Source organism: Cavia porcellus, unplaced genomic scaffold (assembly GCF_034190915.1).
Source record: "Cavia porcellus strain 051 isolate PalLab524CR breed Dunkin Hartley unplaced genomic scaffold, mCavPor4.1 scaffold_8, whole genome shotgun sequence".
NCBI lineage: Eukaryota > Metazoa > Chordata > Mammalia > Rodentia > Caviidae > Cavia > Cavia porcellus.
In genome coordinates this window covers 84,536,769-84,558,825 of record NW_026947491.1, presented here as the reverse complement: position 1 = coordinate 84,558,825, position 22,057 = coordinate 84,536,769, and the positions used below count along the sequence as shown (strand labels likewise).

General features: G+C 48.5%; 1 protein-coding gene and 1 long non-coding RNA gene across 4 annotated transcripts in view; both read left to right on the top strand.

Annotated features, from left to right (window-relative positions):
* The window catches only part of LOC134477384 (uncharacterized), an 86,785-nt gene extending 78,768 nt beyond the window's left edge, over positions 1-8,017 (top strand). The window contains exons 2-6 of one of the 2 annotated variants that reach the window (XR_010049434.1): positions 2,899-2,948; positions 3,424-3,537; positions 4,404-4,612; positions 5,143-5,876; positions 7,449-8,017. This is a non-coding gene — a long non-coding RNA (uncharacterized LOC134477384). Of the gene's footprint in view, positions 1-2,898; positions 2,949-3,423; positions 3,538-4,403; positions 4,613-5,142 lie in introns of both variants that reach the window. The other variant, XR_010049433.1, reaches the window with a different exon arrangement.
* Tmcc3 (transmembrane and coiled-coil domain family 3) overlaps positions 1-22,057 on the top strand; it is a 245,548-nt gene that overhangs the window by 79,076 nt on the left and 144,415 nt on the right. The gene's annotated exons all lie outside the window — the stretch shown is intronic.

Sequence of the window (22,057 nt, the reverse complement as noted above, 5' to 3'; positions counted from 1 at the left end):
GTTTCACTTCCTCCTGTCTTGTTTGTACTCTGCACCGAAGATGATTTCAGTTGGCCATGAAGACGATATGAATTCTTCCCCAGTTCCTGTGCCCTTTTTCATCAGAATGAGGATGTGGAACGTGTGCCATTTCAGTGTGGAGAGGAAAGGTTAACTTCCACTTGAGCAAGATGAATTTTAGCCATCAGGGGACTGAGGGCATGAGAGAATGTGATGTCAGTGTCATTTCTCAGTAGCGTGGCCCACGTTAGAGGGGTGAGAAGCTGAAGGCCGAATCCTCTGACAGCACTAGTGGTCTGTGTCCCCCACCCCCGGCTGCCTCCCTCCTGTCCGGGCAGCAGGGGCCTTGCCTGCAAAGTCAGGAGACCTGGGCTGGAGGCACAGCCCAGCTTCGACTCTGGGTGGGCTTCAGCCAGGAGCCGAGGGACACTTGGATATATGCGTTTGCTGGGGCTGGGGGTTAGTTCTGGTTGTCAGGGTTACAAGTCCTGCACATTTTTGAGCTGTATTCTATTTCAAAATAATAAAAGTTGCATTATAAATATTAATTATAAAAAGAGAGTGGCACTGAGGACCACTGATACAAATCACTGGGCTCCCTGAGCCGCAGTTGACCTTTTCCTGAAATGGCCCGCCCTTCTCTCCGAACGATTCTGAGAACCAGCCTGAGTGTGTTTCCTCAACTCCGCTGCCAAGCAGAGACAACCCGAGAGTAGCACTGCACTCGTGAGGAGTAAGTGGGATCTCATGTGTAAAGCAAAAGCAGCACTGTGTACACCATCAGTTAATTACGTCCTCCCAACGCCCGGCCTGAGCCCTCTCGCCAGCCTGCCCTGTTCCTGTTGCGTGGCGTGAGGTTCCGCCCCAGCCCTAGCAGCATGCCCTCGTGTGTGTGACCTCTCACAAGTGTGCCAGCTCCCCTCCTCCCTGAAATCCACCCTCCGTCTTCTCTGTCATATTTCCTAAGCATTTCTCCCCTCTGTCCTTGGCTAGGGCCGATGACAAATGTCCTGTCCTTCTGTGCTTTCGTCCAGGCCATTTCCTCTTGGAGCATTTAGTTGTCATGCACTGTATGGCTCCCTGGGTGCGAGTCCTTTGGGCTTACCACGGTGCTGTGCAACTGGTGGATACCAACAGCTGTTGATTTTCTGCACCCTGGAGACATAATTTAGGTTAAAATCAGCTAGCAAACCTGAGTCTTTCCTGCCTTGGGTGCTTATAACCACCCAGGCTGTAAAGCTGAATAGCTACAGACTTTACAACAAAAAGAGCTCTAGGGAGTTACTCTTTATTGCATGTAATAGGTGCATTATATACTTTATATCTTTGACCTTTTCACAGTAATATTTAAAGAATACGAAGTCTGGCTACCCACATATTATGGGCAAGGAATCGTAAGACAGACGTTAAATCATTCCTCAGTCATTCATCTTAAAGTAGTAGAGGGCTTTCTTTGATCTTTAAAACCTGTGCTCCACTATTTTATTCTGCTTCTTAAGGGAAGCAAAGCTCTAAAAATCACCAGAAAAAAATTGAAGCAAGAAATCTGAAAGAGTTTGTGTTAAATTTAACAGAATTTATGCAGCTCAGTTCCTTCCAGGGCGGTGAAAGCCAGGGCGGGGAACCTGGGCAGCAAGTGTTGGGGCCGAATCTGACTCCAAGCCGGGGCTTTGTTAAAATACCAGAGTCGGGGAGAACAGCTTCGACCTCCAGTTTGTGGAGAAAACTCCAAAGACACACAGAACACAGTGAGCAAGTTTGAGGAACTATTTTTCAGTTGCATAGCCTCAGGGTCAGGCCGGAACCAAATCTCAGCTCAGTGCTTTCTTGGCTGTGGGACCTTGAACAGCTTCCTTAGCTCTCCTCTCTGTGCCTCAGTTTCTGTATCTGTCACCTGTGGGGGTGATAACAGAAGTGGTACTCCAGGGTAGTTGTGCCAGGTGAAGAGATAATATATCAAGACTTGGCCTGTGTCTGGCATGTAACAAGGGCTCAGTGAGCTTTGGCGGTGGTTGTTACTGAGGAGGTTGAAGAAAGGGTTGCTCAGTCAGCTTCAGAAATCCGTGTTGCTTGCAAGGGCCACAAGTTGGTGGCCTGGGTCATCAGAGGCGCTTGATGGGTGATGAGGTTGCTTCTTTTGTAACTCCACAGAGCGCCCGGGTTTGGGTGGAGCTTAGTAGCACAGTGCTTGCCTGGGATGCGCAAGGCCCTGGGTTTGCTCCCAGCACCAGAAAATAAGCAAAGCTTTTAGTCTGCAGTGGGTCCATCTGTAGCTCCGCCAGGCTTTAGAGCTTGGCCTTACCCTGCAATAACAACCACAGTCTTCTTGATAAGAGATGGGCTGAAAGATTCGGAGGGATTTTGTTATTAAAACGAAATAGCATCACACTGTACTTCCTCCGAGAATCTGGAATAAATTGATTTCTAAGGCAGAGTGTGCAACTAAGTGCTCAGCTCCTCACACTGTATCCGAAAGGCCCTCATTAGGCCCCAGAGAGGCATGAATAGTTTATAAAGGCTTCATATTTGCGATTGCCAGCTTCATAAAGTCAGATTTGCCAGCTTTCAGAAAAGAGCTGCATTATTCACTGGGAGAGGCCGGGGCCTAGAGGTATCTCTTTGGCTGGCAGAGTATTCCTGAGGGTCAAGGATGATGCAAAATTGCAAAGCCAAAGGACCAAGCCTGGGAGGGGAATTACAGCTGATTTCTCACCTCCTCTTTCCCACCAGCCTGGGCAATTGCTTGTTTCTTTCCCTTCTGCTGGGGAATGGAGACCGGGGACCCCGCTCATCCAGCCTGTTGACTTTTGGCTGTGTACTGCAGGCGGGGGAGGTAGCTCTCTGTTCACCAGCTTGCCTTTATGTACCTTCCCAAACCTGTTTGTTCTCTTTGCAAAGGCTGGGGAGCTGTGCCCATGCGAGGCCTAGGAGACACCAGCCTGGTGCAGGTCAGTTCCCCACCCTGCCCCCCTATGCTAGTGTCCCGTCCCCAAGAATTCCTGGGCGGCTTTTAGTGGCACCCCTGACCTAACCTCTGGACTCAGAAAAGCTGCAGCTCAACACGTGTGGGGCTATTGCTTGCACAAAAATGTCCCAGGAAAGGGGACAGTCAGGAGCCCTGGATGGCACCGCTGCAGCCTCCGCTGGGACCTATCACAGGCAGAAACATCGCTGCATCCCAGCGCCTCTGTGCCTTCCTGTGCAACCCCAAATGAGGGGGCTTCCTCCTCCCTGGAGTGGGAGCTGAGGAGGATGAGGGGAGAAGAGGGGCCAGAAAGTGGAGCCTCCTTATGTCCTCCGGGAGTGTGGCCCGCGCTTGCTGGCTTGGTGCTAGTTGCTAGACAGTTAACAAAGTCATGGAGGTCGACGTTGGTGACCAGATCTTAAAACACACGTGACTTCTATTTTTCTCTTTTGCATTAGTACCCTGGGGAGCCAGCTGCCGTGCCATGAGGCCGGGAGACCCAGTGATACTCAGCCCATGGGGAGACCCATTCGGCAAGGTGATGGGCTTTTGCCCGCAGCCATGTGAGTGAGGTATCTTGGATTTAATCTTCCAGCCCCAAACAGTCCTGCAGATGCCTGCTGGGTAAACTGCTGACACTCTCTGCGCCTCAGTTTCTTCCTTTACAAAATGGGGATAAAACGGTAGATTGTACCTCCATGCCTTGGTATGGGTTCCTGGTCATGGATTATCAACTAGTGTGATCCTCTGTTCTTCTTACATTTTCTCCACGCATTATTTTCTCACATCCTTGAAAAGAACTGCTTGTAACTCTAGGCACAGGGCTCCGCTGTCGCTAAAGACAGTCTGTCACATTGCTGAGTGACCATCGGCTTGCTGCGAATCGGTAGGGGTGGGGCCTGCCAAAGGAAGGATACATTAGAGAACAAAAGAGCAGTGCAGGCTCGGTTGTTCATTTTTCTCTTGGCCTCTCCAGCCCAAAATAACCTGTTTCTGCATGTGGATTTGTTGTAGGTACCGTATCTTTTTAGTACATGAGGGCCACTTAAAAGTCAGCAGGAATGTTGCTGGTGTGAACCTCTTCCAAACAGCTGGAATACAGATGGTGATTTGAGACATTTTCATTTTATTTTATTTTATTTTTGGTACCAGGAATCGAACTCACGACCTTACACTTGTCAGGCAGGTGCTGGGCTGCCGAGCCACATGCACAGCCCAACGTTTTAATTTTAAAACTAGGGCGTATGTTATTTACTAAATACACATTCTCAGAAGTCAGTAAACCCTTTCCTACAGTGTTGGAAGATAGCATGGAAGAGGAAAAGGGAATGAGCTTGTTTCCTACTTGGGTTCTAATCCCGGTTCCAGAATTTACAAACTATGAATCTCCCCAGCTGTGGCCCAGCTGTTTCCCTGAGTGTCTGTCTGTTCTCCCCAGGTAGATGCCCAGAAGAACATCAGGGAACACGCGTTACCACCTCCGCCCGAACCAGGCTTCCCTGAATCTCCTCCTCATTCTGTCCTCCCGCTCTTCCACCAGATGTCTAATAGGTGCCTGCCGTCCGTCGAGCAGCGCTGGGTCCTGGAGGCTCTGTCCTGCCCCCATGGGACTCTGAGTGCCGAAATGGGGACCGGCACACGGGGCAGGTGGGTAGCGGGCAGCTCTCCAGTGTGGCCTTACTGGGTTAACTTTCTCTTGCAGCAGTAAACATCATGTAGGGCCAGATTACTAAATTTAATTCCTCTTCTGCTGAAGCAGAGTGGGGAGGAGAGCCAGACCCCGTGGGTGCATGTCTACGTGTGGATATACTTGCACATATTTTATACCCTGACACGTGTATCACATAGTGCACACATGATACACACCTGTGACTACACAACACACACATAGCTGGTGTGGCCGTTTGTTTAATGCAGTTTTAGCACACTGAGGGATGCTGTATAGCAGGTAACACGTCTGTGTGGTCACTCTTCTATTGGGTTGTGTATTGCACTTTGAACATGTTAGGTGCCCAATAAATGTGTTAAATGGGTCAGGCAACCCGAGCATCAAAGTGTCTGAACTCGAGCTGCTCTTGAGGTGAGATGGAGCCTCCCGAGATGATCTCAGAAGGGCCGGCGCTGGGTGATATCGCATCTCCACGTGTGAAAGTAATTTATTTTCAATTTGCTTTCAGGCCTTCTGATTTTATCAAAGAGACAAGCCAGTCTTGTTGACCACACTGACACTTTCCAGTCTGCCCGGTCTGTTCAGAGCTCAGCCTCAGCAAGCAACACCATGTCACTAGAATTTAATAACATTTTGTTAGTATATTTATATATTTTTATCTGTGGGCTGCCCTTTACTCATGGCAAGTGTTACTGATTTTTTTTCCTATAGAGATGTGATTCCAAACTTCCTTCTGAAGTAAGACCGTGTAAGTTTATTTGATAAAAAATAGTAAGGCACCAACAGTGGAGCTGTGATGTCACAGTGGCTCCTGAGGACTCCGAAGGTTGGGACCACGCAGCTGCTGTGCAGGAGCTGGGGGGACAGCTTCCCTCTTGCTGGCTGCACGGTGACTGTATTTCTGGACCAGTGGTCCCCAAGAGCCGCTTCCAAGTGATGCAGATCCGTGATGGAGGAGATGTGACCAAGTCAGGTTGTCACAGAGCTAAACTGATGCGTGGCCTTTCTGACATCAGGTCTTTTTTTAAGTAGTAAGTACACTTTTCCAAAATAAATGGTGACTGAAAATGAGAACCCTCAACTTGGCCCCATGTAGTGCTGACAGCCCCAGACTGCCCTGTCTTTCCCTTGTATGCGGATGGTGGTCTGCCGAAGATGGTTTGTCTGTCTTGTAGCTCAAGCCCAGGACCTCTGCGCAGCCCTGCCTTGCAGACAATGGAATAAATAGTCACAGATAAAACGGTTTGTATCCTGTGTGAACAGTAATAGCAAACCTGTGTGTGTGTGTGTGTGTGTGTGTGTGTGTGTGTGTGTGTGTATTTTCTGGTCTGATGCAAATGCAGATGTGTTGCACCGCCCTTCCTGTTTAAAAGGATTCCTGCATTGTTTTCCACCCCCTTCAGGTAGGCATTTCAGGCACCGTGTCTGTAATGAAAGGGCATGTAAATAATGGATAGATATGGTCACAGGTGCCCAAGACGCAGCAGGGAGGGGTGGGGGTGCACATGTGGCTACTTCCTCTGCTGGGGAAAGGAGCGGACAGCAGGGTCTGAGCAGGATGAGCTTTCCGAGGGCAGCAGCCTCCTTGGCTCCTGAGAGTAGTGAAGTCACTGTCTGGGCTGGGAGGGGCGCAGGGTTCGGACCCTTCCGGTCACACCCCCAGGACCAGCTCCACCTGGCTCTACCTCCTAACAGTACATTCAGCTCTGAAGTCATCAGTGAGTAAATCCACTTGTGAGCATAGCACCCCACTGTCCAGTCACCTTCCAAACACAGGAGACTGGAGTGACGTTATAGAACCCAAACCCGGGACTGAGATTCTTAGGTCCCTGTGAGAGATTCAGCAGACAGAGCATGTATCAGTTTCAGCAACTGCCTGATTAAAAGCATCTGAAGGACCAGATACTTAAAATGACTTAAAGTGGTTGTAGCCCCTGCCAGGTCTTTACCGTGGAAACATTATTACTGTGCTCAGCATCATCTGTCACCATGGAAGCGGACTGGCAATCCATGTGTGCCTGTGTGTGTGCTCATACATACCCAAAGCAGTGGCTCCTGTTACTGTTCAGATCTGGGCTCAGCACCCTGAGCAAGTGTTTATGGGGACTGTAGATGTTTATGGGGACTAATTTTCACACATCATGGAGGGTGGCTAGGGGAGCCGGGTATGTCCACATCTCCTCATGCGTGCAGCTCACAATTACATCAGCGTCATGCAGATTACACTGAATGAAGCAATGTCAGAAGGTGATAGCTGGGCATAAGGATGCACGGCTGTGATCCCAGCACTCTGGGAGGCTGAGGTATGAGAACCTTGAGTTTGAGCCTGACCTGGGCGAATTAGCAAGCCTGCCTTTGTGCAGAAGGGAATCTGATTTTCTCTAAGTGCCACGGTCAACAGAGCTCTATTTTTGCTACTGAAAGGCAGAATTCTTCCAGCACAACATTGTAAAGAAAGCACCCTGTGGAAAGGTTGTTTTCCAGTGTCCAAGGGTGGTCTTCCTCCAGCCCCCCAAACCCAGATGTTTTGCAACCCAAGTGCAGAGCTTCAAGTTTGCTGTCCCTGCTGGGAAGCTGTCACAAGGTAGTGGTCTTCTCCGTGTCCTTCTCCGTGTCCGCCAGCAGATGGAGGCGGTGCTGTCTGTGTAGCTTAAGCTTCCTGTTACCTGTTAGCACTTTAAATCCACACACGATACAGATTCTTTATGGGAAAAACAAGGAAGTAGAGGCGTGCACACAGGGGCAGAGACTGACACTCGTGTACCCCACTGTCTAGGTGACCCCTGACACCTGACAGCAAGGTCTCTCTTGCAGACTTAACCAGCTTCAGAGGCTGCGATGCACGAATTCTTTTTACTAAACATCAGTGTCCTGGGATGAGTGCAGATCATTGGAGGTGAGGACCAACTTTAAGCAAAAACAGTTTTCAAACCAAATCCTGCTTCAGTGACAAAGGGACATACAAGTGTGAGCAAGCAGGTGCGTGGCCTGTGCTACAGCTACGCCAGGAAGGACCCAGCTCTCCCTTCCGGCTGCTCAGACTGGCACCATGCATGGGAGATGGTGGTGTGGTCTGTGCCCGTCAGCTGCCCCACCGAGGGGCTCAGGTTACAGAAGCTACCTCACCAGGCTGGGAGACTGGCTGCTGGTTCCCTGAATCTACTTCTCGGCTCAGAAGAGGGCAGAGTTCCCCACACAGTATTTTTGGCTGGGACACCTGTTGTATGGTCAATAAAAATCATTTCCAGCATCCACCACGCCTGTTAACAGACCCTTGGTCCCTATCCAGGGGAAAGGTGGCTGAAGCCTTAGAGGGCTGGGTTTTTGTTAGTCTTTCAAATGCTAAAGAAATGCCTCTAAGAGAATAAATGAAAACCCAGGTACCTCTATGTTTATTTTGTCGATTTTTATTACACTTATTTTGAAAAGAATTAGAGATACTTTTTCACTTTAGGTTGTGTGTATGATGTACTAATTGATACCTTCAGCCTATATTCATGCTGTTTATATTATTATATACATTATTATTCATCCCGTGTATATGTAACAGAAGTGGAATAGCTTGCTACATGTGGCTTTATTCATTAATAACACCTTATTAATAACATGCTATAAATGTATTTCCAAATCAGCATAGCTCTGCATTATCAGTTTTAACAACTACATAGTAGTCCACTCTATCACACATTTGCACACAACTACTATTGACCAACGTGTGTGGTTTTTATGGCTTTTTCTTACGATTGCAGGCATCAGTATAGAGAGTTTCTCTGTGCTTGTTTCTTTGTGTGCTTGGTTATTTTCTTAGGATGCTTTCCTAGAAGTAGAATTGCTGAATCATAAAGTATGTACATCCAAAAAATGTTTTAGACAAGATTTCAAATTCCTCTTTCAAAGAATGTAGCAATCTTCACTCCCACCAGCACTGCTTTCTTAATGCCTCCCACAGTGCACAGAATGAAAGAAATGTTTTTGGGCACCCAGGAGGTAAATAAATGGCAGCTCATGCCAGTCGTGAGATATCGTGAGTCTTTCTAAAAAACATGTTTTCTGCCTATTTGCATTTATTCTTTTTATTATTGTTTCAAATATATAGGGAAACTAACCCTCCACCTAATTATTATTCCTGTCAGTTGCCAGATGTCTCATAATTTTTTATATATTTAGATTCAAAATTGTAAAGTCAACTTAAAGCAGTCTAAATCCCCAAGTTTCCCAGCCCCAGCCAGAAGCAGGAGCTGTGCTCAGAGGGAGCTTTCTTTTGTTCTTTTCTTTCTTTCTTTCTTTCTTTCTTTCTTTCATTCATTCATTCATTCATTCAATCTAGACAGTGTCTCACTATGAAGCTCAGGTTGGCCTTGGACTCACTGTATAATCCAGGCTGACCCCAACTTGCAGCGGTCCTCCTGCCTCAGCCTCCAGAGTGCTGCGATTACTGATGTGCACCCTCTGCCCAGCTCTGAACAGGGCTGTTTCTGGTACTCTGCAAGGGCCAGCTGAGTGGGACCCAGATGTCCTTCAGCTGCCAGGTGACCCTGAGATGCTTACGTCCTCAGTATCGAGACCCACCAAAGGAAAATGTATGCAACACCACAGGGAGCAGAAGCTCGGAGTTCTTGACTCCATTTGGCAGGTGTAGACAGCTAGAGAGATAGTAACCCCCAGAGGGGTACCTTCTCGGCAGAGCTACCCGGTTTTCTTGTCCTGAACTGCTTAGATTAGGGAGGAAACTGCGCCTTCTGTTCATGTGCTGATGTGTTTTGGGGATGGTGTGTGGGGACCCCTCGTGCCTCCTCAGGGTCCTGGAATCTAGCGTAAGCATGCGGGACCCGCGGTGGCCCTGAGAGATTTTCTCACTTGCTTAGATGTGTGAGAAAGAGGACTCCGAAGGCAGGGGACCCTCTGCTCAGTTGCCCCCTGGTGCCCAGTGCTCAGGATTGCCTCTGAGCAGTGAACACTCAATCAAAAGCCAGGGTGTAACCCGAGAATGCATTGGAAGTCAAGAATCACCAGGCATTCACACTAAAGTAAGAATGGCTTACCGGAGAGGACAGGTTTCCAAAAACAGGACGCAGTATGCAAGAGCCACCGAGAAGGGAGGAGACCCAGCTAGCAGAAGCCAGGGACAGGGCAGCACAGTGGGCCTGACACTCTCCGGATGAGGTTTGCTTCTTAACATTTGCCAGGCTGCCGCTGGTATTTGTCCTGGGACAATCTGTGAGTAAGCTGGGGCCACTCTCTCTGACTTGATTTCAGTAAAATCTTCTCTGTGTCGGCTTGTGTTTTATGCTCAGGAGAATCTTCTCTCCCGCTGACTTTCTGGCCACCCCACAGAGGAGTAACAGGTGTTTGGGGGAATCTGGGTTTCGGAGCTTGCTCCTCACCAGGATGCATTTTGGCCCTCAGTGCTTCCCGCTGCAGACAGCGCTCGGCCAGCTCGCTCTGCCCTGACCTCCGCTGTCCCGTCCTTCCGTTCTCAGCTTTCTCTGTGGACTCGCGCTGTCCCAGACCTACTGTTTTCTCGGCTGACCTTGCTGTTCCACGCGGAAACCCTGCCCTGGTTCCTCTTCTGCCGTCCTTCCTCCTGCCCTGTCCCTGCGCTCGCAGGCCTCCTGGAGCAGGCCGTGCTGAACTGTTTTTAAACACCTGCTTTCTAGCAGGGCATGGTGGTGCACACCTGTAACCTCAGCCCTCGGGAGGCTGAGGCGGGAGGATCACAGTGTGTTCAAGGCCAGCCTGAACTGCATTAGTGAGATCCTGTCTCACTCAATAAACAAGCAGAAACAAAGCAAAGTATGTACTGTCTCTAAAAGGTGTCTTTTTGTATCTCTAACTTGCCAACTAATAAAGCCTTTAAAAAAAGATCAATTTAAAATACACAAAGGTTATAGCCTCACTTGAAAATACATAGAGTGAAAGACAAAAAGGAGACGCCTTCTCCCCAGCCCTGCCCTGCCAGCTCCAATGTGCCTTGAGTGTTGCTGGATTATTGTTTATCTTTTTGGAGTTTTCCATATTCATATACACACACTTTTTGTGCATTGAGGAAAAAACAAAACTATTTCTACAGAAATGAAACCTGTCTTTGAAACATGGTACACTGTATTACGGTGTTTCTGTGTTATATACAGGGATACAGTAAATATCTTTTCCGGCTGAGTTTTGTGCCTGTTTCCTGGCATTTCTGATGAAATACTAGGGGATGAGAATCCGGGAAGGGAAATGCACATTTTGAATACTGATGAGCTGCTGGGTTGCTCGATAAAGTTTCGTGCAAACTTACACCTTGCCTTCAAGTCAGAGTAAGTGTCCCCCCCTCCCACCAGGCAGCATGGGGCACCCTCCTTACCCCTAAACTGACCACCAAAACACTGTGACATGCCTGGACATTGGCACTCATGCCATTTGAATACTGGCTAAATAATCTGTCTCCATCCCTGTCTTTAAGTTCTTTCTTTTTTTTTTTTTTCTGATTTCACTATTAACACGTTTACTGTATAAAATTCCACCATTGTGGAAATACTAGACATTCAGGAAATGTGTATTTTTTTGTGTGGGTTCTGTTTTGAGACAGTGTCTGATTATATACATAACATCCAGGGTTACCTTGAACTCCCTATATGGCTGGCTTTGAACTCAAGGCGATCCTCCCACCTCAGCCTCCTCCTACCTCAGTGCTGGGATTCCCGGTGTGTACCAGCACACCCAGAAAAATGCTTACTTTAGATAATCCTTATCTGCTGCTGTGTGCTTGTCTGTCTTGTTAGCATGTGCGGTTCACCCCACAATACAGCTGCACATGTCCATCTCGCCCCAGGCCTGAGTCCCCAGATCGGGATCCTCTCTGCTTGTTTTCATGCCCTGACACCTACGTCTGTGGCATCTGCTCTACAGTGTGTGCTCAGTGTTTGTCCCCAACCGGATGGGAAGAAGATGCTGCCCTCAAAGCGTGCGCTGTTCCACAGGTGCCTGTGATGGAAAGGCATGACTCACGGACACCTTCTCTACTTAGCCTCCGGAAGAGAAGGCTCGGCAGGGCCTGCCCAGAAATGAATGCTGATTGGATTCATTGTTGTCTCTGTGATTTGCTTTTCTTGCTATTAGGAACTACTTAGTGTCTCGAACAAAGCCAGTGGAGGACCCAGGAAGCAGTTATTAGCTGCAGTGGATTGGTTCACCGATGTGATTTGTGGCTGTGTGTGTTTATTAAACACCAGCTCTGTGCTCCTGGAGTCAGCAGCCCTTGTGTTTGCAAAGCCAGGCAGCCCAGTAAAGTCAGACGTGAACTTGGTAAAGTCACACGTGAAGCCAGACCCTGCTTGGATTTGGGATCTAAGCGCAACAGGCATGTTAGCTGCTCTCTGTGGAGAGCCTGTCACGTGCTGGACACTCTACAGGCCATTTAACCCTCACACGAGCACTGTGAGGAGGATACTGTTTTTCTCTGGGTTCCAGGCCATACTCAGACCGTGGAGGTGAATGTCCCAAGCCAGCATCAGCATAGCTGGTACATGCTGGCATGTGTCTGTTTGGTTATAAGTAGTCATAGTTACTTTTCTCATTGCTGAGACAAAATGCCTGACACCCAAAGCTAAAGGGGGAAAGGTTTATTTTGACTCACGGTTTGTAGAGGTTTCAGTCCACGTTGGCTGGCTCCAAGGCAGGGTGGCGTGGCAGGGGGAATCACGGAGGAGAAACAGTTCATGGTGGGCAGAAAGCAGCAAAGAAGCCAGGAAGCAGCAGCCATGCTGCTATCTTCGTGCCCTTTTTGTATCTATCCAGACCAGCTGCCCTTGGGGTGGTGCCACCCACACCCAGGGGGTCCTCCCGGTACCCACAGTGAGGGCCGGCTGAACCAATCAGTGACTCATTTAGTGATGACACAAGCTTAATCCAAACATCACACACCCTAGACCCGGCCTCCTCTGAAAAGCCCCACCCCTGACCGCAAGTGGCTTTTGGGGGGACATCTAGACACAAGCCATGGCAGTAACCATCCAGGCGCTTTTTAAAAGCGCCTCCTTTCTGGTTCTCTAGTCCCTAAAGCAGCCCTTGTACGGTGGCCGAGGAAGGATAGGTTGTCTGGTGGAAACATTGGGAGCCCTCTCGCTTGTTCTCAGAAACTGTGGAATCCTCAAGAAGCTGTCTCTCCTTTGTGAACTTTTTCTTTCCCTTCTAAAGCTATGGCCCTGCAGAGGACAGGGATTGGTCCGGAGGTTCACACTCTCCTGGGGGAGGAGCAGGAGACCCTGTGACTGTCACCCGTCCTTACTGTGGCAGTGGAGGGGCTGCAGAGCCCTGGAGAGCAGGAGTGTAATAGAATTAAGCATCATAAAAGAATTAGAAATTAGGACCAGAAACCAAGGCGGGGTGCTGACCCTTGTGGTCACAGTGCAGATCACCCCAAAGCCGTTCTGCTTGGAGGCTAACGTGACCTTGTATGTTAACTTTTTATTAAAATCAGCCTGGGCTGGGCATTTAGCTCAGTGGCACAGGTGCCTGCTTGGCAAGTGCGAGGTTGTGAGTTTGATCCCCGGTACCAAAAAAAGAAAAATATTATCATCAGCCTATTAGATGACTTTCTTTCTTTCTTTTCTTTCTTCCTTCTTATGAACCTGTAGAAAATGAGGTATGTATCCACAATCACAAAACTTCTGATGTTTTCTTTGCTCATGACATCCTAGATTGCGTAGCATTTGCAGTGGGACTCGGGGTTGGGGTCTGCACTCTGCAGCCGGGCGCATGCCTGTGTCTTCAGTAAGACACACGAACTCATAGCAAAGATTCTGCCTAGTAACTTTGGGTCAAGGCAGGGGAGGGCTTTTTTTGGCTATCATTATTTATATACACTTAAAAAAGATAATTCTGTTTCTAGTATATTTTGGGTTTCAGAATTGCAGGTAAAGGAGACCTGTTTAAAGGCAATCGGGAGAGAGGGGGACCCTTGTGCCTGTTGGTGGGAGCACAGTAAGCCTTGTGCCCGTGCGGGGCCAGCCTCTCTGACAGTGGGGGCTGCCTGGCACCGTTTCTGTGTATGGCCCATGGATTCTTTGTTCTAAGCTTGGTGGTCTCCAGTGGGGTGATCTCTCTGCTCCCCTATTACCCTTCCACTGCCTCCAGCTCCCTTCCCTCTCTGCTCCTTGCAGCTCCTGTCACCATCTGGGCAGGGGCCGCTATCTGCTCCCAAAGCCTTTGTCCCTTCCAGGAGTGCTCACCACAGAAACCACTGCCGCTCGTCCCCTCCCGGCCCCAGGTGGTCCCTGAGGCTTGGCCCACACCGTGCCACCCTGGAAGATGCCATCTGTCCCCCCACTTTGCTTTTCATGATCATGCTTAGCTGGCTCATGGCACGATCCCGGGTAGGGGTGGGGGTCTGTAGAGGGGTGTGGCTTTCCACACCTGACCCTGCTCGGTGTGAGACACGCTCACTTTCACACCCACAGTGATGTCTCCGTGTTTCCAAAGCCAGATGGTTTTACCCACTTTGGTTTCTGCTCCCACTTTGGTTCCTCAAGGGCTCTGTTTATCATCCTGGTCTCGGTCTGTGGAGTCCATCAAGCAGAGAGTGCCCTCAGGGACCATTTATACCCGGAAGTGGCTACCCACCCTTGCTGGTGGCTGAAGCTTGACAGCACCCTGAGCTTCTCCCGCACCTGATTTATCAGAGTGCAGAATTTATGCTGTGTGGTTCTTCTTTGGGCCCAGAGTCTTCAATCAGCCTGGTTGCCAAGGAAACCATGTCTAGTGAGACCTCAAGATTTACCGCCCGTTCCCAGGCTGCAAGGTTGCCTCCAGAATTCTTGCTGACACAGTTTACTTTCATAACTTCCCAGCTCCGGGGATATAAATCTTTGAGTTTTTCCACACAATTCACCTTCCTGCAACAGGGTTGCAAAGAAGATGGGCTTGGGGGTGGTTTCATGAAGTTCTAGAAATTGTATGCACTGTTTTGTGTGGATGGATGGATGGATGGATGGATGGGCAGTTTTTGCAAAGCATGGAGAGGCTTGTGCTGAGTCTGAGCCCACATTCTAAAGCTGTGAGTCAGTGATTTAAGTCTTCTGAGCCTCTGGAAGGTGAAGGTCATACTAGACCTGGTCCCACTCATTAACAGCGAGGTTACAATGGGACATGCACGTGAGCTAACACAGTGTCCTTCCATGGACGTTAGCTATCGCCATGCGTCTCAGTCTTGTGAGCCTCAAAGGGTATAGAATCAGATAGCGTATTATAGTTTGTAATGGTTGTAGACATTTTTGTAACCTCCCATGCTGTACCAGGCATCATCATATATCTTACTGTCTCCTAGGATCTTCACTGCTTCCCTATAGGTGGGATAGCCTGTGTATTCCTCTCCCATTTTACAGGTGAAGAAACCGAGGCCCAAGGGAGACCAAGGCCACCCATCTAATTAGACTCAGAAAATTGGACCCTGCCCTCTGTCTGGTGGACAAACAGATCCCACAACAAGCAGTGACAGCGTGGCCTTGAAGGGCGTGGTCTGTAAAGGCAGAGCAGGAGCTAAGGTCTGGGGAACGACAGAACTCGGGGCCAGGGCCTCTTGGCAAAAGTGGTGGCAGATGAGGACAAACCCAAGACAAAAGGGAGGTTTCTTTCGCATCCTGAAAAAAGAGATAGCTGTGCAGAGGAACAGGAAAGACGTGGAGCCGGGCAGTAACTTAAACGGTCACTCGTGGGCACTCCTGCAGACCGTGCGGCCGTGGACTGTGATGTGAAGTCCGTGTTAAGTGAGGAAGACAGCATGTACGACTGCCTGGGTATGAGATTCCAGCCGTGTTCTATCCGAACCGCGAAGGTCAAAGCCTCAGAAGTTACACAGAAGGAGGGAAACAGCCCTCATGTTAGGGTGGTAGATTTTGAAAGCTTATTCACCAGCTTCTGTTGTTTCGTTGTACTTGTTTACAAATCGCTGCCCGATTGGTCAGATGCCAGCACTCCGAGGGGCGTCGGGCCCTCTTTAGTCCCAGGTCATTGGTTCCTTAGTCCGTTTTGCGCTTGGCTCTTGCAGGCCCTGTGGTTGAGCCGGTGCCTGTCGTGTGTGACTGTCACAAACTGTCCTCCCCAGACAGCCCTGCCCACTACTAGGGGCGAGCACACCCTCTCATTCTCAGAAACACCCCTAATTAATGTCCCCACTTTGTGAGGAAGAGGCTGTGCCATTTAGTGATCAAGGCTCCTGCCAGGATCTGGAGGGATTAAGCAGGAAGATTAAGTAATCAGAGAGGTGACAACTGAATGACCAAGGGCAGCAGGGCCGTCTGACCTGGCTTATTACTGTTTGGTGCTTTTGGACAATTGCCTGGCTGTGCCTACGCTTTCCGCAGGGCTAACCGGCTGTGTTTGCTCGCCCTGTGTTCTTAAAGCATTCAGTGGGAACCTTTCAGTGGAAAAGGCGGCATGCTGCGGTTAGATTGGACAATCACCAGCACCCGCCAACAGCCAGGGCTGCTAGTGCCCTTTGTTGTGGTCTGTGTGCTTCTGGGTTCTGTCCCTGGTGAAGGCGGTCTCTGGACACAGGGATGGTTAACAATGGCATGTAAAATATGTCTGTAGCCAGACATAGTGGCGCACATCTGTAACACCAGCAATCAGGATGCTGAGGTAGGAGGATCGTTGCAAGTTCGAGACCAGCCTGGGCTACAAAGTGAGCTCAAGGCCAGCTTGAACTGCACAGTGAGACCTGTCTCAAAAAGACAAAAAAGAAAAAAGAAAAAAAAGAAGGTGTCTGGTATTTGCTTTCAGGGGTTCCAGTACATACCCAGAAACTACAGGAAGCTCTGAAATAAGAATGAGGCCTCCGTGGGGCTCCTTGTACCATGACCTTTAATATTTTGTCTGAAAGTCGTCATGAGAAAAATAATTTAAAATAGCATTTTAAAGAACAAAATATCAGCAACAAATGTGGGGAAAGCCCTTGTGGTGAGCCCCTGGCCTGCTCCTCGGGGAAACCCACCTGCATGTGCCCGGGACATCGGGCCGCACAGCTCCCAGCCCGCCGTGGCGTGCCAGGAGCCGCCAGCTCCAGCTCCACCGCAGGCCTGGGCTTGGGTGGGGACAGCGCCAGGAAGGAAGCCCAGCGGGAGCCCAGTGACTGAGCACAGGGAACAGCTGTCCCGACAGGGGGCGCTGCCGCGAGGGGACCGCAGCGGGGAGGAGGGGGCCGGCGCCCCCTGGCGGGCGTCCTTCCCGGGTCCCTGTTCAGGGCTCCCAAAGGCCTGGCTTCCCAGCGGTCCGCTCCTTTGTCCCCGGAGCCCTGTGCACCTAACCTACTTTTGTTGGGGAGCCCGCTCCAGCTCCCCCCGGCCTGCCCACGCTGGCCCCGAGGGGGACTTGCACGGCCTGGGTTGTGGCGCTCTCTTTGGAAGTGAGTGACAAGGCTGAAGTCAGTTGTAGGCCTGCAAAACCCACATTCAGATCTTTGCTTGTTACAAGTCAAATTACACAAAACTATATAGAAATTATAGAGAATGTTCGCTTTAAAAAAGAAAGGAGAAATACTCTCACAATCCCATTTATAATCTCAGTATCTGGAGCTTCAGACTTTTAAAGTGACTGTGGGCGTTATCTTAACTTTATATTGCATAAAATATTAAAAATATGAAGCAAGATGTTTGATTGTAAAAGAAACCTTAGGCAGGATGATACAATGAGGCATTATTTTTGGTGTGGTTTAATTTTTCTTTTTTTGAGACATAGTCTCACTATGTAGCCCAGCTGGTCTTGAATTTGTGGTGATCCTCTTGCCTCAGCCTCCAGAGGGCTAGGATTACAGGCACCTACCACCATGCCTGGCTGATTCTGTTGTTGTTGAAAAACAACATTCTCTGTATGAAGAGCATGTGAGGATGTACAGATTGGTTTTGATCTTAAAAATAGGCATGCCCTTTGACCAGCAAATCCTGTCTCTAGTAGTTTATTCTAAGAAGATAATCATGGGTGTGTACAAAGATTTTACCTAGAAAAATCATCACCCAGGGTTTGTAAGAATTAAATGAAAAAATGATACAATGTTGAGCAATAGGAGGTGGCCATGTAAAATGACATTGTAGTAGAGTAAATGTAAATTGTTGATTTGGAAAGTTGTTTACGTTACTTTTTATGTCATGAATACATTTGGCTACAACTAGTAACAGTTGTTAAAGGGGCTATAATAAGTAGGAATTAATATCTCATACAGTGAAGACCCACGTAGAGAGTTTCTGGTGCTGGTTCAGTTGATTCATTAACATAAAGACCGACTCCTCTGCATTTCCTGAGGACATTCTGATGCGTCACACCTCCTGGTCACAAAAGAGCTGCTGCAGCTTCAGCCATCCAGTCCACTCATTGCAAGAGATGCTAAAGAATCATTTAGCTCTTCAAAAGCTGAGGGAGAAGAGGGTTTGAACTGAGTGTTGCACTAGGTGAACTATAGATTACTGATGCCTGGGGTTCTGCACACTCATTTGGAGCCAGTTGGTCATTTTCCATTGGTTGCTGACCAATAGTAAGCAGAAAATGTAATTTGCAGAATAAAATTTATGACAGGATCCATTAAGATATATAAGGTACAGTATAAAGCCATTGAACTTTTTTTAAACTTAGAAAAAAGTACTTTAAAATTTCATTTGATCCATTTTCTTATTTCATATTTTCAATATTTTATGCCATAGAGAGTTCAGATGGCTCTCACTCTCATCTGCTTTGAAAGTGCTGAAGCTCTAGATACTGGGACTATAAATGGGATTTGGGGATTATTTCTCCATTCCTTCTTTTAAAAGCAAACATTTTCTATAATGAGCATCTATTACTTTTCTAAAAGCCTGTGAAAGATGGTTTAAGTATTATATCAAATATATGAAATCTACTTGGAATCTGTGTTTCACTCACCTTCTCATGATAGACACAATTAAGTGAAACCCAGGTAAGTAAAGGGGAGCCTCCTGCAGCCCACAGCCTGTGGGAAGCTGTGCTCGGCCAGCCCTGCGGTCCTGGTGTCCAGTGCAGGAATAATTATTGTACTAGTCTGTTGTTTTTTTTAATGCCATTGCTGTACTTTGGGGCCCTTTTCCAGCCAAATGTGGACTTAGATTCTCCTGACCAAGCACCTCTCCTGTTTGTACCGTGCTGTGTTGGCTGACAGTCAGGAAATTTCTCCCTCCATTCAGATTACTGATGCCTGGGGTTCTGCACACTCATTTGGGGCCAGTTGGTCATTTTCCGTTGGTCGCTGAGCAAATGTCTGCACTGTGTTACTGCTGGGAGTGTCATGCTGACGAGATGCGATCTCAGGCTTAAAGACATTTACAGGAGTCCAGAGGGCTCCCAGGGATCAAGCAGTTACAGCATAGAGGCCAGGACGTGTGGGGTGCAGGGCGACATCTTCAGAGGTCCCCAGAAGGAAGTCACGCCACACAGATCTGAAAAAGAAATCAGTGAAAGAGGACGGGGCCTGAAGATGGGGCAGAAGGCTTCAGAGTAGGCAAGAATAATTTGTCTTTTCCCCAAACATGTTTGCGGGCAGGGGAAGCTAAAATTCCTCCTGGGAAAGAGATACCGTGACTTAATAAATCATGAATCCATTTCTACGTATCCCAAACGTTCATCAAGTTTTTTATCCCTACACCTTATATGAGACCTGTTTTCCTCTAGCGCCTTGGGCCTGAGCTGTTTAATCCCTTTAGTGTCACTGAGTTACGTGACGCAGGCAGGGTCTTATTTGTTTTCTAATATTGAATTTGAACGTACCCTCAGCCTTCCTGTCCTGCTGGTCACCTTTCGGGGCAGACTCTGAGTTGGGTGGGGGCAGCAGCTGAGGGTGTCTTCCCCACGCGGATTCTCGGTGTCGCCTCTGGGTCACTGCAGCAGGAAGCTTGGGAAGAGCTGGGACACCAGGGCTAAGAGGGAAAATTGGTTAAAAAACTTAGGAAGTGTACAAATGGGACTGCATCAGATTAAAAAGCTTCCGCACAGCAAAGGAGAGAATCGACAGAGTGAGGAGACTGCAGAAAGGGAAAAATCTTGACCTGCTACTCTTCCGATAAGGACTCTTAGCTAGAATATTAAAAATATGAACTGCAAAAATATCCCAGTCAGTGTATACATATAGGCAAATGAATTGAATAGATACTTCTTGAAAGAAGTACAAAGACCAATTAATATATGAAAAAGATGTTCAAAACCTTTTGCCTTTTGGGAAATGCAAATCAAAACTACATTGAGAGGTCAAGATTTCATTTCATGCAAAGGCAGAATAACTGCTGTCAGGAAAACAGAGAATAGTGAATGAGACATGGGTGGGGTGGTGGGGTGGTGGTGGTGATTCCTACACTGGGCATGGGAGTGTAAATTAGCACAGGCAGTAGGTATTCAGTAACTATTCATCCTGTAATGGCAAAGGACTTACACTATACCCACATACACTAAGAAAGTGCAGCTAGATTTCTATAGCTCATCTAATCTTCAGTTGCGCCCCACTTCTCTCCTAAGCAGGGTAACAAAGAAATCCAGGTTTTGTTCCAACCTGATCCTGTGGTGCTACACACATCAGTGGATTTATCCATTGAGGAGTTCAGAGCTGACGTGCTGTGGGAGGGAGGGCCTCGTCCCAAGGGTGTGTCTTTGTCCCTGCTCTTCCCTTGTCTCTCTGCTTCATGGCTGCCATGTGGTGAGTGGCTTTCCTCCGCCATATCCTTCCATCATGCCATTTCTGCCTCAGAGCCAGCTAACCAGGGACTGAACTCTCTAAAACCATGAGCCAAATAAATATCTCCTTCTTTAAGTTGCAGGTACCTGGTATTTTCCAGTGATATAAAAGTGACTAACATACTCAGATTGATAATTTTTCCTGTTAATGACTTTGACTTCTCTGAGTCCTCTCTTGCTTACCAAAAATTCCATCACTGCCACAAATCGGGTGTGAGTAAAAGCTGAGGTCTTCCGGTTTTAGTGTCTGTGCTGCCCAAGTGAGCACAAAAGCTGAGGTCTTATTCCCGGCCATCTCTGCACTCAGCCATGGAAACGAACACTCTGACTCCATGGAGAGACGCTTTCTGGCCTCTGGCTGAGTTTCCTCGTGTTTGGCACCATCCTGCTGATTGGTTGTTTTTTATTTTGATGGCTAATCCTCCTAAAGTACTCAAAGCGTAAGTCAGGGTGGGGGCCCTGTGGGGAAGGCCGGCAGGCGTGAGCTGAGGGGTGTGGTGCTGGTCCTGCCACCATCCTGACTGTGAGGTTCTGAACCAGCTGCTGGGGAGTGTAAGGTCAGCTAAGCCTGGCATCCCTGGGTACCACAGGCCACTTGTCAGCCTTGGAAGCCTGAGGCATGGACTAATCACTGTACCTTCCTAAGCCTCAGCTCCCTTGGCCTCCGAAAGCAGACCAGTAGCTCCTGCCCTGCTGACCTCACAGGGAGGAAGGGATAACACCTTGGTAAATACAGCTTAAAGTACATTCTAATGTGAGTTGTTTTCACAGAGCAAATACCTTAGGTTCCACTGTGTGAGGCTGCCAGAGGGACAGCAGTCATAGAGACAGAGGGTGATGTGGTTGCCAGGGGCTGGACAGGGGAGAGGGCCATCCTCAAAGGGCCAGGAGCTTCAGTTTGGGTAGTGGATGCGTCCGGAGGTGGATGGTTTAGTGAGGGGTGATGAACCAATGGCACGTGTACTATTACTTTTTCTTTTAAGACAAAGCTGTTAATGAATGAGTTTTTTTTTTAAACTAAACCCTCAGCACTGAGCTTTAATAGCAGTGCTGGCTGGCACTTTGGGGTAAATGAGTGGGTTTGGGGTTGCAGTTTGGACCCTCATCTCTAAAAAGTTCACCACCACTGGTTAAAGGTTATATAACAATGTGAATGTATTTAATGCCTCTGAAGTGTACCATTAAAAATGGTTAAAATGGGCAGGTTCTTTTGGTTTTGTTTGTTTTTTTTTTTTCAGACAGGGGCTCACTGTGTAGCCCAGGCTGACCTTAACCTTGTGATCCTCCGGCCTCAGCCTCAGGAGTGCTGGGATCACAGGCTTGTGCCACCATGCTCGGCTAACATGTTGAGCTAACATGTTGAGCTTCTCTGTGTGTGTGTCTTATTGTAAATTTAAAAACTATAAACAGCTCTAATGTTCTTCGGCCCATGAGTTTTCACAAGCTAAGCCTGAATATCAGCACACACCCTCCACCTGCCCTGTAGCCACCACTGCTGCTTCAAATGAGACCCAACCTGGCTACTCAGTCCCTGTGGCCTTGTCCTCTGCATGTGCTGGCCGAGCAGCAGGCACTGTGTCGAGACTGTGCCATGTCCTAGCTTCACCAGGCTCTGTGCCCAGCACAGGATGTGCAGAGTTGGATGTGGATCTCTGGTTCGAGGTGCAGAGGATTCAGCACAGGGCTGCAAGAGGGTGGCTGAGAAGGTGGGCAGTAGG